Here is a 19,181-nt window from a genome sequence, read left to right on the forward strand (position 1 = left end):
TGTCATAACCACCTTTGACAAGTCTTAGAGTTTCTTGATAGTTTCTCAGACTTCCATTGTTTTTGAATATTTTGAGAGTTTTAAAGGGTACTTGTCCAGTATTTCTTAGAATACTCCGATATTGGAATTGGTATTTTTTTTTTCATAGTTAGACTAGAGTCATAAAGTTTGGGAAGGAAGACCACATAAAAGTGCCATTTTCATTTTATCATATCAAGGGTACATACTATTAACATGATAAACCGCTGTTTATGTTGACCTTGATCACTTGTTTGAGGCAGCGATTTTCAGTCTTTTTCACTGAAAGTTTATTCTTTTCACCCTTTCCATACTGTAGTCTTTGGAAGGACACCGTCACACTTAGAATATGAAGAAATAGCTCCAAATCCTTGAGGTCAAAGTCTCTAGATAAATTATTTGGAATTCTTCTGCATGAATAATTTGTTACTTTATTTGGTTATATTGCTATAGATTTATGAATATTTTAAACTTTGGGTTATAGTTCAATGCTTCTTTATTTATTTTGTACTCAAATTGTTCCAGATCAGGCCTTTGGGAGTTCTTTCCTAGGTCCCTTTGACATTCCCCCATCAATGTAAATATTCTTTGGAGTACTTCCTTATTTATGGCACTACAAGATGTTTCAGGCTTATTTTGTATATTTCCTGTTCCTGTCCTAGAATGAGTAATTTCTCTAAGTATTCTGGTTTCTTTATTTAGAGAATGAAGAAAACAGTCTTAGCATTAGATGGGCTTGATGATACTAGCCCATCATTGCTTCTAGAACCTCTAAGCTGACAGAACAAGGAAATATATGTGTTTATGCTAACCCATATATATGTACATATCTAGAAATTAATTCATATGTAGTCATTTATATTTATATTAAGCAAAGGCTGAGTTCATCTTGATATCTCCAACTGTAATCCATTATCACATGGATCATTCCAGTCTTCTTTTTTTATTTTTTATTTTTTTTTGAGACCAAGTTTCAGTCTTGTTGCCCAGGCTGGAGTGCAGTGGCACGATCTCAGCTCACCATAACCTCCGCCTCCTGGGTTCAAGCAGTTCTCCTGCCTCAGCCTCCCAAGTACCTGGGATTACAGGCATGTACCACCACACCTGGCTAATTTTGTATTTTTAGTAGAGACAGGGTTTCCCTGTGTTGGTCAGGCTGGTCTCGAACTCCTGACCTCAGGTGATCTGCCCACCTCATCCTCCCAAAGTGCTGGGATTACAGGCATGAGCCACCACGCCCAATGGACCATTATAGTCTTCTTCTCTGGCTTATCAGTAAACTAACACTCCAACAGTGAGAAACTTGGCATCTTCACCCACCATTCATTTACTTAAATTTTCAATTTCAGTATACCTGTATAATCTCTTGATTTATTTTTAAATTTTATTATCTTAGCAATTCATTTTTATCCTTTGTACTACTACAGTCAACTTAAATAGTGGACAATTAGCTACAGAGACAAGATTTCAAGTGATAAATTTTGATTTTCACACTTAAGAAAATAATTCATTCTTCACATATATGCATTAGTGCATGTCAAAATTTTACAAAACATGGAAAGCCAAATTGATGTCAACAGGATTGTTGATAATCAATAAAGTGCTTACTAGAATACAAAATATAATTTGAAAATTTTTTTTGCATGTTACATTTTTTGAGATCTAGAGATAGTCACATACTATATTAATAAGTAGACTCAAAATTTAATCTTAATATTTCATTTACAGAATCCAAAATTTAAAAGCATAGTCAGTAATAAAATATTTTTCACTACAGCATAGAGCTAAATAAAAATATACTAGTATAAATGTATTTCTACACTGGGAGTCATTTAATTAAAATCAATTATTATCTATTGAGCAATGGACACAAATCCATACAATGAAATTACCAACCAAAACAAAGCTAAAATATCTATATTAATATAAGACAAAGTAAACTTCAGAACAAGAAATAATATCTTATTTCTTGGCATGGAAGAGGATATTACCTGTGTGGGTGCGTTGGATCATGCCTTAATCCCAGCTCTTGGGAGGCTGAGGCAGGAGTTTGAGACCATCCTGGGCAACATGGTGAGACCTTTTCTGTGCTTAATAAATAATAATAATTTTAAAAATAAATAAAAAGAAAAAAGGAAAGGACATTACCTTAAAAGAATGATTCTACAAGACATAACAATCCTAATTGTACATATTTCTAAAAACAGTGTCAAGACACATGAAGAAAAAAAAAAGAAAGAAAGAAAGAAAAGAAAGAGAAAGAAAGAAAGAAAAAAAGAAGGAAAGAAAGAAAGAAAAAGAAAAGAAAGAAAGAACCAAAAAGTTATATAGGTAAATCCATAGTTTGGAATTTCAACAAATCTTTCTCAGCAATGACAGAACAATTACACAGACACATTCAGTAATGTTATAGATGACCTTTATAAAATCATCAGAAAACTTGAACTAATTGACATTTACAGGACATTCTACCCAACAATAGCAGTGCACGTGGAACATTAAACAATATACATCTGGGCCACAAAACAAATTTTATTGCAAAGGTATCATGCAAAGTATGTCTTGAGCCATAATGGAAGTAAATTAGACATCAATAAAAAAAGATATAAAAAAACCTAATATTTGGCAATTAAAGAGCATAATTCTATGTAACTCTGGAGTCAAAAAGAATATGTAAAGAGAAATTTAAAAATATTTAGACCATCATGAAAATACAACCAATCAAATATATGGGATGCAGCTTACATTCTGTTGAGAGGAACATTTATAGCACTAAGTGTTTTTTATTAGAAAGAAGACAGTTTTAAAATAAGTGACATAAGCATTCATTTTTAAAAAACTAAGAGGAGAACAGGTTAAATCCAAAGCAAACAGGAGCAAGAAAATAATAAATATGAAACTAGAAATCATTAAAAATTAAAAAAGAAAAAGAATAAAGAAAATCAAAAAGCCCTGATTTCACCACTGGGCAATATATTCATATAACAAAATTATACTTGTGCCCTACAAATTTATACAAATAGAAAAAGGGGAAAAATCAATCAAATGAAAAGTTGGGCCCAGTGTGGTGCCTCACGCCTGTAATCCCAGCACTTTGAGAGGCTAAGGCAGACGGATCATGAGATCAGGAGATTGAGACCATCCTGGCTAACATGGTGAAACCCCATCTCTAATAAAAACACAAAAAATTAGCTGGGCATGGTGGCGGACGCCTGTAGTCCCAGCTACTCGGGAGGCTGAGGCAGGAGAATGGCGTGAACCTGGGAGGCGGAGCTTGCAGTGAGCGGAGATCTCGCCACTGTGTTCCAGCCTGGGCGACAGAGCAAGACTCCATCTCAAAACAAAAAGAAAAAAAGGAAAAAAAAAGTTGGATATTTGAAAATATTCATAACATTGATGAATTCTTAGCCAAATTGACCAAGAGAAATAATCAAAAGACGTACATTTCTAATAGCAGGGAAAAGAAGAGACACTGCTAGTGAACCCATAGACATCAAGAGCAAAATAAAACAATTCCAAAAACAACTCAGTGCCCTCACATTTGACAATTTCGGTAAAATACGTGAATTTCTTAATGTATACATGCTACCAAAGTCACATAAGACAAAACAGATAAACTTAATAAGTCCTACATTTATTTTCTAAATCACCAATAACCACCAAACTCTTTAAAATATATATATTATATATATGTAATTTGTATCATAACTACATATATATGTATGTATACATATATATGTATACATATATATGTAATTTGTATCATAGCTTACCCTGTCATGTAGTAAAACTACCTTTTTCTAGTGCACAGTTCTATGCATTTTAACAGATATATAAATTTGTATAACTACCATCTCGATGATGATACAAAATAACCTCCCTTTTGCTGTCCCTTTTTGTCATATCTGCCCCTGTGATTAACTCTTGGCAACCTCTGGTTTTTTTTTCCCCATTACTATGGTTAAGTTTATTCAAGAATATACAATACATAAGATCATAAGTTTTGGTATCTATGGTGAGGGCTTCTCTCATTCAGCGTAATGACATTAAGGTTTCTGCAAGTTGTTGTGTATACCAGTTAATATGTTTATAACTGACTTGTATTCCATTGTATGCATCTTCAACAGTAATTTTATTCATTTACCTATTGTGTTAATCAGTTCATGCTGTTCCAAATGAATACTATAGACTGGGTGGCTTAAACAACAACTTATTTCTTACAGTTCTGGGGGCCACAAAGTCCAAAATTAAGGCACTAAAAGATTCAGTGTCTGGTAAAGGCCCACTTCCTGGGTCCATAGATGGCTGTCTTCTCACTGTGTCTTCATATGGCAGAAAGAGAGCTAGAGAACTCTCTGGTTGTCTCTTTTATAAGGACACAAATATCACTGGTGACAATCCACCTTCATGACTTATCTCCTGCTATGGCTTGAATGTGCCCTCAAAACGTTTACCTGTTACAAACTTAATCCCCAATGCAATAGTGCTGGGAGGTGTGGCCTAATAAGAGGCGATTATGTTATGAGGGTGGAGCCCTTTGGAGTGGATTAATGTCAGTATTGGCAACAGTTGGTGGTTAAAATGAGTGTGGTTCCTGGTACCTTTCTATCTCTTGTGCTTGCTTTCACCTTCAACCCTTCCACCACGGGATGACCCTCTCCAGATGCTGAATCCGTGTTTTCAGACCTTCCATCTCTAGGAAACATGAACTACATAAACTATTCTTTATAAATTACCCAGTCTGTGTTATTCTGCTGTAGATGCATAAAATGAACTAAGAGATCTCAAAAAGGACCCACCTCCTAATACTGTCATATTAGGGGTTAAGATTTCAAAATATGAATTTGGAGTGGGGGACACATTTAGTTCATAATACCCATTGAAGAAAATGTGAGTTGTTTTCAGTTTTACATTTATGTGAAAGATTTTGTGTAAATATAAGTTTTTATTTCTCTAGGGTAAATACCTAGGAATGGAATTACTTGGTCATATAATCAGTGAATGTTTGAATTTAAAATAAATTGAGACTGTTTGCCAGAATGACTGTAGGATTTTATATTCTGTCTAGTAATATATGGTATTTCCATTTGCTCTGCATCAACTACAGTACTAGATATTGCCGACTTTTAAAAAAAAATTAGCCATTCTAATATGTACATGGATTTGGCTTGCATTTTTTGTTGAAGATCTTTTTCTGAGATTTTTGTATCATCCATACATCCTCTTTACAAAAGTCTTGACAAACATTTTACTGATTTTTAAAATTTGGCTACTTGTTTTCTTACTGTTGAGTTTTGAGAGTTTTTTTGTATACAGTTTGATGCAAATCCATTGTTGGATATATGACTGAAATATTTTCTCCAAGTCTGAGTTTGATGAAGTCCAATTTTTCAGTTTTTTTTTCTTTTATGGATTTATTTTGGTGACACTTTAAAAAATTCCATGCCTAATTCCAGTTCATATTTTTACCTGTTTTGTTTTCATAGTCTTATAGATTTATGTATTACATTTGGATCTATGATCCATGTGTAATAATTTTATTTTTAATAATGTATTAGTGATATGTATCTATATATATATATATATCAATGCTTTAAAAAATATATAGGTACACCCATTGTTCTATCACCATTTGATGAAAGGACTATTATTTCTCCACTGAATAACACTGGGGCAGGAGGAATTTCTCTGTAGCTGCTGAAGAGTATGAGAAAGCAGACAAATGAAGGAAATCTACTCCTGCACCCCGCATAGACACCCAGCAAGTTATTCCTTCAAAGGTGACCTAGGCAGACAATCCCATTTTCTACAACATCACCTAAATTCTTCTTCCTGTCATTTACATTCCACCATAGAACCTCTTATATAACCCCTTTCATTCTATAAAAATACAATATTATTTCCATGCTAAACTGAAATTTTCAAAAGTTACAGCTTGGCATTAATACGTTGGAGTAGGGGTAATCAGAAGCTGAGTATGTGGGATAAAGTTCATCTCTCATGTGTTCCAGGCTCCTATCCTCATAGAGAACACAACATGGCTTAATATCTTAATAGACTACTCTGCCATGCTCTTTCATTGGTAAACAATTGGACTTGAAAAATCATTGCTTACATTGTCTGCCTGTATTACTACATCCTTTCCCAACCACGGAGGAGACATCTTTCTAATGTGTACATCTTGTCCCAAATCAGTTTTCCACCAGCACAAATATTTCCATGTGAAAGCCAACAGGGGTGTGTGAAGGACAGTCTCTTAAGAATATCTAAGGGCAGTATATATTAAAAATCAATCCCTTCCTTTTTACAAAAGAAGATTCTATGAAAAATTTTCTTCAATCAAAAATTCATTTTAGCCCAGAACATTAAGCCTAGGAGAAAAAATATTTTGGATCTGGAGAATCATTTAATTTGCATTAACTAATTTGAAGAACAACTATCTTTGGCTTAATGTCAACTAAATCAATACTCATTCTTATTCAGTATACAGAGCTCTTCCCATGACCCAAAATTTTAGTGTGTTTCCCTCATCTTCGAAGTAATTGCCTTACTCTATGGTCTCAGGAAGCAAGATCTCATATAGGAAGAGGCATGCTCCATTTTTGTTGCCGCCCTCTGCCTGAAGCCTTTATCTTTTCTTTTCAGGATACTGAATGTCTGTTGATAAAAAGAAAAAAAAGAGAGAGAGAGAGAGGGGGGAGATAGAGCCTGAGACTAACATCCTTTTGGATCAAGGTTGACTTCATTTGTTTTTATTACTTTGATTTTCTGAGGCTCACTGTCAGCCATTTTAGAGGTCTCTCTAGAATTCTACCAATATGCAGTCCAGAAATGTTTAAAGAGACAAACTTGTCTTCACTTCACACTGGTTACCATACATGTCAGGCTTCATGTTCAAACCTGCATTACCTTTGCAGACACAGTTCTGTTGTGAACATATCAAGTTTGGACTTAAGTATTTTTGTCTTATATAGAAGATTCGGTTTTCAGTCTCCAAAGATGCACCATGTACCCCTACTAGTTTAGGGTCCTCAGAAATCTAACATTCTCCCTGGACTCTCAGAAGCAACTCAAATTCATCTTCTGATATTTCTGCCATTAAGCATATTTCACTCCTCTAACCTGACAAGCAACTAGGTACATACTTGTCACTTATCTCTTCCAGTATAGTTTCTTCTCAAGGTCTAGAATTCGTTAAAGACATGTAGCAACAGTCCTCTGAGGCAAAGAAACAGAGGTGTGTGAGGACAGAAAAAACTACCTTTCATTCTGCTTTTCTCCAGAGAACCTGAGATGGAAATACTGTTTGTAATAGATTTTACCATTTTCTCATTATAATTGATTGCTAAAATAATTTTTCTGTAGTTCACCTTTCTTCTGTCTTCACTATACACTTATCACTAGTTATCATTTAATTCTTCATCACCACCATTGCTAGAATGGTTACTATATACCTCTTACCTTACTAAGTGGTTCTTATTTATTTTAATCCTCATAACAACTCTATGAGATAAATTTGACCATTATTCCCATTATAAAGATAAGGAAATTGAGGACAAGAGATTTGAGTAGCTTTTCTAAGATTACATAATGAATATGTAATGCAAAAAGGAGTCTGTGCTCTCAGCCATTGCAGCAGATTGCATTTTTACACGCTAATTTTTAGCGAGTCATTAGAAAGGAATTGAACAAAATTATCAATTCAAGAACAAGACAAACTATGCTTATTACTGAGGACCTTTATTTATTTTTATTTTTATTTCTTTATTGATATATTCATTTTTTGAGATGGAGTTTTGCTTTTGTTGCCCAGGCTGGAGTGCAATGGTGTGATCTCAGCTCACAGCAGCCTCTACCTCCCGGGTTCAAGCAATTCTCCTGCCTCAGCCTCCTGGGTAGCTGGGATTACAGGCATGTGCCACCACGCCAGGCTAATTTTATATTTTTAGTAGAGACAGGGTTTCACCGTGTTGGCCAGGCTGGTCTCGAACACTTGACCTCAGGTGATAAGCCCACCTTGGCCTCTGAAAGTGCAGGGATTACAGGCGTGAGCCACCATGCCTGGCCTGTGAACCTTTAAATGAATATATACTTTAATTCTGTTACTGAACTATGATTAAAACATCCACCAAAACTGTTCAAATGAGATGCAAATAAATGCTTACTAAGTTTATAAAGCTGGAACAATGACCATCAGATGAAACCAACCCTATCTCATCTGCATCTTTGTACCCAAGTCCTTAAGAGAAGAGTTATCCTCGGCTGTATTCACAGGAAAGTAATTATCTAGGTGCTTGCCAGTAAGCTGGGAGCTGAGGAGAATCATGAAAGAAAGATCCCCCCTCCTTAGCCAGGGAGCATACCTTATTGCCCTCTGTAAGCTATGAACAGAAACACAAGTTCCTTACTTCTCCTGTTATAATTTGTTTTTTTAGATAGAAGTATTTATTCAAAGTTTTAAGAACTTTGAACACCAACCAGAAGGCTTTCTTGTAAACATTCTATTATTAAGCTTCCCCAGCTGCATATTAAAACCTTTGTGGTCCACAGAGGTATATCTACGTTCCAGCTGCACTAGGTAACAACAGTGGCAAATTTTGAGGTTTAATTAAAGAATACTTATCATAGATGCATGGTATGAGAATGTCGGATGACAAAACCCTGGTGTTGTGAAATTAATTATATCACCATAGTGGACCCAGTGCATGTGGAAAACTTGAACCCAAAGAAACAACTCATTAATCTTCACAAGCTCTCCCTAGGTAAAGGAGTTATTTTTTGCATTTACAACAAGCTTTCAAAAGGTAACCTTTGTGGGATTTTCCCCCTCCTTATATCAATTGTTTATGCTGCAGAAATAAATTAAAACTAAGAAACACTAAATGTTAACAACTGCAAAACAATTTGTTAGCTCCATTCTTCAAATACCTGCAAAAATACTTTTCAAAAAAAGCTTTTGTACAGTTTTCAGCTACTATTTGGCACATACAATGAGCCATCCGCACCCTGAGAGTCTTACCTGTGTTATTTTTTAATAGCATAACATTTCTACTTTTTGATGCCACTATCCTTATTCTGTAGATGGAAAAACTGAGGTATATATATTGGCTATGTAACATACTCAGTGTTAGTCAATAGCTGTGGAATCTGGTTATGAATTCAAGCTCTATTAGTTAAAACTCACTGTAAAACCCAGAGTTGTAAACAAAGCAAACAAGCAAACAAACCAGCAATATTTCCAGGAGAGAGAAAATGCAAGAGAAATTTGATGAAGTATTAGTGATTAGGTATTTAAAATATTTCGGTTTCAAGTGATGGCCTTGTGGCTGAAATTATTTTAAGTTTTTCTCCTTGAGAATCTCTGAATAATGTTTCAATCAAATTGTAAACACAGTAAGATAACAACATCTATTAAAAACAGCTATGTACTGATGAAAGTATAATTCTAACTTCAATAACTATTATAATTGATAACACATTATCTCTGGACAACTAATAACACATAAAGAAGATGTAAAAATTGTGAGAGACGAAGTCAGGAGATCAAGACCATCCTGGCTAACACAGTGAAACCCCATCTCTACTAAAAATACAAAAAATTAGCCGGGCATGGTGACGGGTGCCTGTAGTCCCAGCTACTTGGGAGGCTGAAGCAGGAGAATGGTGTGAACCCGGGAGGCGGAGCTTGCAGTGAGCCAAGATCGAGCCACTGCACTCCAGCTGGCAGACAGAGGGAGACTCCACCTCAAAAAAAAAAAAAAAATTGTGAGAGAAAGCATGTTTCGGCAATTATGTTTTTTTCACCTGTGTACAGAGTTATGGGAATTTAAATTCAATGGAATCCTCAGCTCCATACAACATTTAAGCTACTACTAATGGTGAGGTAAACATCACTAATTTATATCTATCTTCTATTTTCCTATCAGCTTCTTTGTACTTAGCATTTTTCTTAGTTACCATATATAGAATAGTTACTAAGCTCACAAATATTAGACTCAAAAACTTATTATTTCTAGAAAATAGAGGTATGATAGCCTATAGCTCATAATCAGGGCTGACACACATCAAGTTTGCGCCAAGATATTTTTAATAGTTTTCCATAGGGTCCATTCGGATTGGTCAAGCCTATGGTTTATCTGCTATTAAATACTTACTACTTCTGCTTATAATTAAAATAATATAAAAAATGCCATGCAAATAATTAAGACTCTCCAGTACAGCAATCTCTGTAGACCTCTGTCATAATATTTAAGATATATTAGAAATTTTACATCTACTTTTTTCCTCCCTATAATACTAGGAGCTTTCTGTAGATAGACAAAATGCCTTATCAATGTTTTTGTTCTTATAGACTTACACAGTGTTTATCATATAGTAAAGTATGTGTTCCATAGGTATACAATGAAGTGAACATTAAACTACACAAAATTTAAGCCTGCTGTAATCTTATCTCTAGGAATAATGATTATTACAATTCTGTATTTTTGTGATTATCAGAATTGTCAGAGTGAGTTAAAATATTTTTAAATGCTAGTCAACCTTTATTTTTAGTTTCTTTTTTGTATGTGTGAATCCAATTTGAGAGTATTATGAGCTTAAGGGAAGGTGTTTATACAGAGGTAGTATCCTGATGATAAATTTCCTAGCATAGCAATGAGTCTTTAGTATGCTGTAGTAAATACTTAAAATAGTATGCTGATTGTGGTACTGAATTTGACCCTATATTCTAATCTCCCTTTTCCAATTTCTTTCCTTTTCTTTGTGTCATCAGTCTTTGATCGGTTACATTTTCAATAAACGTAACATTTATGATTTTTAAAAACCTCATCCGATTTAACTATGGAATTTATATATGACAATACAAAATATGTAAGGACAGGGCCTTTGTCCTATTCATTGCTGTATCACTGAGAGTTTAAGAAACATTTGGCACATGGAAGATGCTCAATGAATAATTGATTATAAAAGTCTTCTACCAGTTTTTCTTGTTAAGATATTTATGAGATTCCCAAGAAAATGGTAACTTATTTCACAAATTCAAACTTAGTTATTCTGGTCAGGAATGTGTCTCTATACTTCCCCAAACTACTGTTCACTTCCCTCTAGGTCACTCTCTGTCATCTTGAAACTGACATCTCTTAAGTTGATGCTACTTTACCTCTTCACCCCAATTATGAGCACGACATAGTTTCGAATCTGTGTCCTGGATATGGAGAACTTCATGTTGGTACACATCTTCAGAATTACCTTTTCAGCCTCTGAGTTTTAAATAAAATTTATCGAGCTGCTTCTGTATATTTACACAAGAAAAGGCATATGCTGTATAATAAAATTCCATTTATTTAAATTGTTTATTAGTTAAATATAGTGCCCTTGCATCCAGGGAAGCAATGTGAATCACGAAATACCAAGCTATAGTGAAGACAAAGTTATTAAGTTTGCAGTCACTTTGAGATCACAACTGTAGAGACGAATGGTGGCTCTTCAGCTGGAAGATGAAATATGTTACTTGCCTTAAAATTATTTCTGGTTATATATTTAGCACATAATCAAGAAATAACCATAAGTATACTCAGTCATGCAACCCAAACTGCTGCTCTGTTGTGGAGTAGCCATTCTTTTGTTTCTTTACTTCTCTAATAAACTTAGTTTCACTTTATGGACTTGCCCAGAATTCTTTCTTGTACCAGATCAAGAACTCTGTCTTGGGGTCTGGATCAGACCCCTTTCTAGTAACAGTACTGCCACTGTTGTCATCTGAAAAAGCTTTATGTGCAGAAAGATGTCAAGCTCATACTGGCTGATACAAAGTTTGAAATGTTTTATTGGCAATATATTCTCAGTTGTTTACTTGAAATGATAGACTCATTTCATTCAACTTTTAATAAAATGTCTGTTCAATATGCAGGCCTGTGTAGCTATAGTTTGTTAATAATTATTTCAAGAATTCTATTCCATGAAAGAAGCAGCTAGTTCAGATCGTAACTCGAATAATTGCCTAATTGGTTTTCTTTGGAACAGCCATCATATTTCAGTGTGCAGCAGAAGTGCTGTGTGCCTTCAGTGTGCCTACACCCAGAACATTGATATGTACACAAGGATTGAGATTTAATCAAATAACACCTTTTTTTTTTTTTTCTTTGAGACGGAGTCTCGCTCTGTCTCCCAGGCTGGAGTGCAGTGGCATGAACTCGGCTCACTGCAAGCTCCTCCTCCAGGGTTCAGGCCATCCTCCTGTCTCAGCCTCCCAAGTAGCTGGGACTACAGTCTCCCGCCACCACGCCCAGCTAATTTTTGTATCAAATAACACTTTTAAATAATTCATCAAGAACATTATTAAATAAAACTGGTATTTTATTTTTGTGAGCTCATGTGAGGTGATAGAGAACACAATGACTACCAGTATAATTTTAGGCCTACACCGTGATTTATGCTAAGATGTCAGTAGTTTTACACAGCATTGCTTTTGCTCCATCATGTAAATTGCTGCACAATACAAATACATAATTAAATAAAAAGCGAAAAAAAGTCTTAGTATGCATATAAATAAATTATAAACTTGGGGCCATTATAATGAAAGCAACTCCAGGAACTCCAGGGGTCCACAGATCACACTGTGAAATCTCCTGCTGTAGACGACATATTGATGGTGGCTTTGTAAACAAGATAGCGTGTTTCAAAGTAATATAAAACTTTAAGACAGAATCTACTAAATGGCCGTTTTTAGTCTCAACGTATGAAGGGTTTAACAAATTTTGAAATTAACAATGCGAAAGAGTGACAAATTTTGGAAAAGTGAGTGAATTAAAATTCCAGGAAGAAGTTTAGCAAGTAACCGGAGGAAGAAACCAGGAGAATCACTGAAGAAAGCTGCTCATTTTAAAAGTCGAAGAAACCAGTGCCTCCAAAATTCTAAGTACTTTTCATATAATTTCTTTAAGCAAACTAATCGTTATCATTTACTTGTATCATTGCTTTATAACATAATTATTTTGCTTTGTTTCATTTTGTTTTCCACAATACAGAAAATCATTTAATTATTTAGTACTACTTAATGTTGTCCACCGTATACTATTGAAATTTAAAAAAATCTATCACATGCATTCAAATATTTTAAAAATTTCAGAAAAGCATTTTTATAGAAGGGCTGCATTGGTGATAGGTTGCTTTTTTCTCTTCCTTCCTGCATAATAACAAAGTCTTATTTTGATACATCATGGATGTTTCATGTCATTGAATGATCTGCATCATCCTTTCTTATGCCATCATATAATTTTATTTATAGACATAATATATATTTTACCTAAATTACAGTTTGAATATATTTTTAAATAAACAATGAAACAGATAATTTACAATAGAAAAAGTACAAATTTTCCACATACATGAAATCATACTTAACCCGACTGAAATTCAATAGAACACAAATTAAAACAGTAATGAATTCTATTTTTGTTTATATGAACAACATTTTTTAAGCCATAAAATTTATTGTTAAGGAACAAGAAGAAAATAAGGACTCTCATAAACTGGTTCTAGGAATACAAAATTTTACAACCTTTCTAGAGGGCAGTGTTTTGTATTTTGTGATGCATACAAAATATTAAGATATACATAGCTTTTCATTAGTTCATTAAATAATTTCTCAACAGATATGTATTGTTATGCTATGATTTTGTGTATATATGTATACAAAACTATATTGTTGCTGCCCTGATGCATTTAAAGTCCTGTATAAAAACATGTCTGTGCGTAACTATATAATACAAATCATTTTGAAGGATGCTCACATGTTGCCGTAATGGAGAAGAGAACAGAGAACAGAGGTACGTCTTTACAGAAGATATTCAAGGCAGGTCTGAGACCTGTAAGAGAGGAAGGAGCCAGCCATGGTAAAAAGCCTTCGAAACAATTTCTAGCCAGAGGAGACATTAATGCAAAGTCTCTGGGGTAGAAGAGTTTCCAATCTTTGAGAAACTAAAAACATATTAAGCTTAGAAAAATATGCAAAAGTGAAAGCAAATATAGGCCAACAGAAAGAGCTTGGGCTCTGTTCTAAGCCCTGTGCAGAGCTGAGGTCTTTCTTCTACTTGGCCTTCTTCTTGATTCTGATGTTCAATTGTTCCCCAAGTAGGAATGAAAAAAGTCCCTTGCTTTGCTAAGGATTCAAGCAGTTCAGTTGTCAGACAGGTACAGTGCTTTCCAGATCTGGTCACATGACAGACAGATTTTGCAGGAATCTGCTTTATCTCTGCCCATATAACAATTTCCCTGTTAATGATACACCCAGACTGTGCTAGTATCATTTGCATCACATCCCTACCGAATTATTTTCTTTTACGAATTTATAGAGATGGCATGATGCAGAGCAGATCTGAACTAGTTTGCCACATATTCAATCTGTGACTTTCTGGCGTGGCTGTCACGGGAGTGCACCATGCAGAATGCCCTTTGAGACAACCTGCTACTCCCTTTCAAAGGTCTTCAGTGCATCCTTAGTGTCAGGCCTGTGAGCCCAAGCTAAGCCATCATATCCCCTGTGACCTGCACATATACATCCAGATGGCCTGAAGCAAGTGAAGAATCACAAAAGAAGTGAAAATGGCCATTTCCTGTCTTAACTGATGACATTCCACCACTGTGATTTGTTCCTGCCCCACCTTGACTGAGCGATTAACCTTGTGAAATTCCTTCTCCTGGCTCAGAAGCTCCCTCACTGAGCACCTTGTGACCCCCGCCCCTGCCCACAAGAGAAAAACTCCCTTTGTCATTTTCCACTACACACTCAAATCCTATAAAACAGCCCCACCCCTATCTCCCTTGCTGACTGTCTTTTCAGACTCAGCCCATCTGCCCTCAGGTGAAATAAACAGCTTTATTGCTCACACAAAGCCTGTTTGGTGGTCTCTTCACACAGACACACATGACACTTAAGTTTTGATTCTTTGTTGTTGCTCAGAGTAAAATGTACAAGAAGAGATAAAGAAAATGTCAAAAGATGTTAATAATTGATATACAGTTTAATATTGTTTGTTTTCTGATTCTTTCAACTCTTCTACAGGTGTAGGTTTTAAAATAAAATTTGAAGGGAAAAAAAGTTGTTTTCAACTACTGCAACTTCAGATCCGTTGTGGTGTTCATGCCCAGACATGCTCAAGCAGCTGCCAGCCAATGACTGAGCACCATAGGGGCACTAAGTGTGGCTAGTCCTGCCAAATGTGGACTCTCCTAATGAACAACTTGGCTCTGAAGCTCCCATCAGCCTGGGTGAGACTGTCTCCAAGCTGTACTGCAGTCTGAGGCTCCTCCTACCAAATTCACTTTGCTGTTCCTTTATTCCCAACTGTTCAATTGGTCTATGTATCTGTTTTGGTACTAGTACCATGCATCTTTGATTACTGTAGCCTTGTAGTATAGTTTGAAGCCAGGTAGCGTGATACCTCCAGCTTTGTTCTTTTTGCTTAGGATTGTCTTGGCTATACCAAAAGCAATGGCAACAAAAGCCAAAGTTGACAAATGGGATCTCATCAAGCTAAAGAGCTTCTGCACAGCAAAAGAAACTATCATCAGAGTGAACAAGCAACTTACAGAATGGGAGAAAATTTTTGCAATCTATCCATCTGATGAATGGCTAATATCCAGAATCTACAAGGAACTTAAAAACATTTACAAGAAAAAAACAAACAACCTCATCAAAAAGTGGCCAAAAGATATGAACAGACACTTCTCAAAAGAAGACACTTCTGTGGCCAACAAATACATGAAAAAAAGCTCACCATCACTGGTCATGAGATAAATGGAAATCAAAATCATAATGAGATAACCATCTTACACCAGTTAGAATGGTGATCATTAAAAAGTCAGGAAACAACAGATACTGGAGAGGATGGGGAGAAGTAGGAACACTTTTACACTGTTGGTGGGAATTCAAATTAGTTCAACCATTGTGGAAGACAGTATGGTGATTCCTCAAGGATCTAGAACCAGAAATACCATTTGACCCAGCAACCTCTTTACTGAGTATATACCCAAAGGATTATAAATCATTCTACTATAAAGACACATGTACACGTATGTTTATTGCAGCACTATTCACAACAGCAAAGACTTGGAACCAACCCAAATACCCGTCAATGATAGACTGGATAAAGAAAATGTGGCACATATTCACCACAGAATACTATGCAGTCATAACAAAGGATGAGTTCATATCCTTTGAAGGGACATTGATGAAGCTGGAAACCATCATTCTTAGCAAACTAACACAGAAACAGAAAACCAAACACCATATGTTCTCATTCATAAGTGGGAGTTGAACAATGAGAACACATGGACACACAGAGGGGAACATCACACACTGGGGCCTGTTGGGTGTTGGGGGGCTAGGAGAAGGACAACATTAGGAGAAACACCTAATGTAGGTGACGGGCTGTGGGGTGCCGCAAGTCACCATGGCATGTGTATACCTTTGCAACAAACTTGCACTTTCTGCACATGTATCCCGGAACTTAAAATATATATTTAAAAAATAATAATAAATAATAAAAAAATAAAAGATTTGGTTGGTAATAGAACCTGTTCTCCCGTTTTATCTCAGTGGTTGTTCTATTATACAATGCTATGAGGGCCTAACATAAAATATCATTATGCTCAAAAGTTGTTATTCTTATTGTAATAATTTTTATGGTACTTGGTATAATATAGAGTATATCCTTGGCTCATCAGTTAAGCATATAGACTTCAATTATAGATATTCCAAAATTCAGCAATATTTCAGCTCCTTCTCCTTCTGTAATAAACAAAATTGACTCTTCCTTCGGTATTTCCTTGCCCGATGAACAAAGATAGCTTTTCACGTTTCTCTGTTTGACTTTTCATGTCATGCCTCAGTGTCCTGCTGCCTTATGGAGGCTGGATATGAGGAAAGGATCTATGTGCCACGATTTCTGTAAATTCAGATGTTGGTTGGTCTCTGGATAGCCTTAGCCAACCATCTTTCTCTCCCCTCGCCTTCTTGTATAGAGTTCTGAGAGTAATTGTAGAATGTGCTAACAATGAACTATTCTGAGACAGGGAAGAACTGCCCAGGACAGTTCACCCTATCACCCTATCCCCTTATCCTGAAATAGGGAAGAAAAGCCCAGGACAGCTGGGCTTTGTTCCTGTCTCCCATAGAAGCAGGATATCCTTCGAAGCTTTACCCAGTGAGTCACATTTTTCCTGAGGCATGTAACCCTGAACGGGCTGCCTTTTGGAGCCCCTCACTGGCAGCACAAGTTGGGCACACACATTTGAGACTCCATCCACCCTAGGCAGCTTTCTGAACATGGGAGGACCAGTTCATAATGCGTCCTAGTGTTACTGGGGGTCCTTGCTCACAGAGCTTCCAAGATGGTGGCGAGCCTCTTCCAAGATGGTGGCGGGCCACTTCCAAGATGGTGGCAAGCCTCGTGTTCTCTGACCTGGGGTTCTTGGCCTCTCAGATTCCAAGGAATGGAATCTTGGGCCAGGCAGTGAGTGTCATAGCTCTATTAGAAGCTGTGGGTCATGGAAGAGAACCGTGGAACCCAGTGACTAGTGTTCAGCTCGATTAGGACAAACCCAGGCACTTAGCCATGCAGGAACAATGGCAAGCCTTTAGCCTGATCAGGAGTGGCAATGGGTGCCTTGCTGGATCAGGAGCACAGTGGACACCCTGCTGGATCCGGAATAATGGAAGTCAGTGGCGGGTCTGCAATGGCGGCAAAACATCAGTGGTGGACGGCAAGTGAAAGCTCAGCTCAAGCTGTAACAAACACAGACCAGAAGAGTGCAGTTTCAAGATTAGAGTGAAATAGAATGAAAACAGAGCTCCCATACAAGGGGAGGGGACCCAAAGGGGGTTGCCATTGCCGGCTCCAATGCCTGGGTTTATATGCAGATCATTGTCCCTCCCGCTGTGCTCTCAGGCAACAGATGATTGGCTATTTCTTTACCTCCTGTTGTTGCCTAATTAGCATTTTAGTGAGCTCTCCTTACTATCTGATTGTTCATGTGTGAGCTAAGTTGCAAGCCCTGTGTTTAACGGTGGAAGGGGTCACCTTCCCAGCTAGGCTTAGGGATTCTTAGCCTAGGAAATCTAGCTAGTTCTGTCTCTCAGTCCCACCTCTCAACAGGAAAACCCAAGTGCTGTTGGGGAGGTTGGCCGACGACCGCTCTAACTGCTTTGTGCTGAATTGGAGTGTAGTAGGGGTGGTGCAGTTGAGATTTCCTCAGGAGGGGTGCCTTTGATGTCATTAACATCGGAGCATGGGCTAGCAGGCCAGTCCAAGGGTCCATGGTAGATCTTAGTCATGGATTGCATCTGGGGCTCCATCTGAAGAATGATTTGTAGCTTTACAGCTTCGATTCTGGAAGAGACAAACTTAACAAGGAGGTTAAAGATACAGGGATTGAAATGTATGGCTTGCAGTGCAGGGGATTATTTCTTTGGCACACTTTACAGGCCCTGACTATCTGCTTGATAGCTTTGAAAAGGCCTGGTCCAGTACATAAAAATTTGGCCATCTGATGGGTGCTATCAATGCCTAAGTGAAAGGTTTGATGAAGGGTTTTAAGTAATTTCCATTGGTTAACTGCAGGAAAAGGATTTTTCCTTCTTTGGTGGCTAGCCATCCTGAGGGGAGAAAACTATGTCCTTGTGAGGTTCCCTGTTCTATTTCTCCTCCTGAGTATTGGGGCTTGGTTTCCCGGAGGGGATTACCCCATACTAGGGGCCCTTCTATAAGCATTTCTAATGGAGGGTCCTGCCTTGTGGCTCTTTTGGCTTCAATATCTGCTTGGCGATTCCCTTCTATTTTCCTTTCCTTTCCTTTCTGATGACCCCAGCAGTGTAGGACTGCCACCTCTTTAGGTTTCTGTACAGCCAATAATAATCTCCTAATGGCTTCCCAATGTTTGATAGGTGTTCCCTCGGAAGTTAGGAATTCCCTTTCTCTCCATATTGCTGCATGGGCATGGAGGACTAGGTAAGCATACTTGGAGTCTGTATATATATTTACCCTTTTCCCTTCTCCAAATTCTAGTGCCTGAGTGAGGGCTATTAGTTCTGCCAGCTGAGCACTAGTTCCTGGAGTCAGGGGATTACTTTCAAGTATTCCATTATCACTGACCACTGCATACCT

The sequence above is a fragment of the Nomascus leucogenys genome, chromosome 20 (assembly GCF_006542625.1).
Source record: "Nomascus leucogenys isolate Asia chromosome 20, Asia_NLE_v1, whole genome shotgun sequence".
Lineage (NCBI taxonomy): Eukaryota > Metazoa > Chordata > Mammalia > Primates > Hylobatidae > Nomascus > Nomascus leucogenys.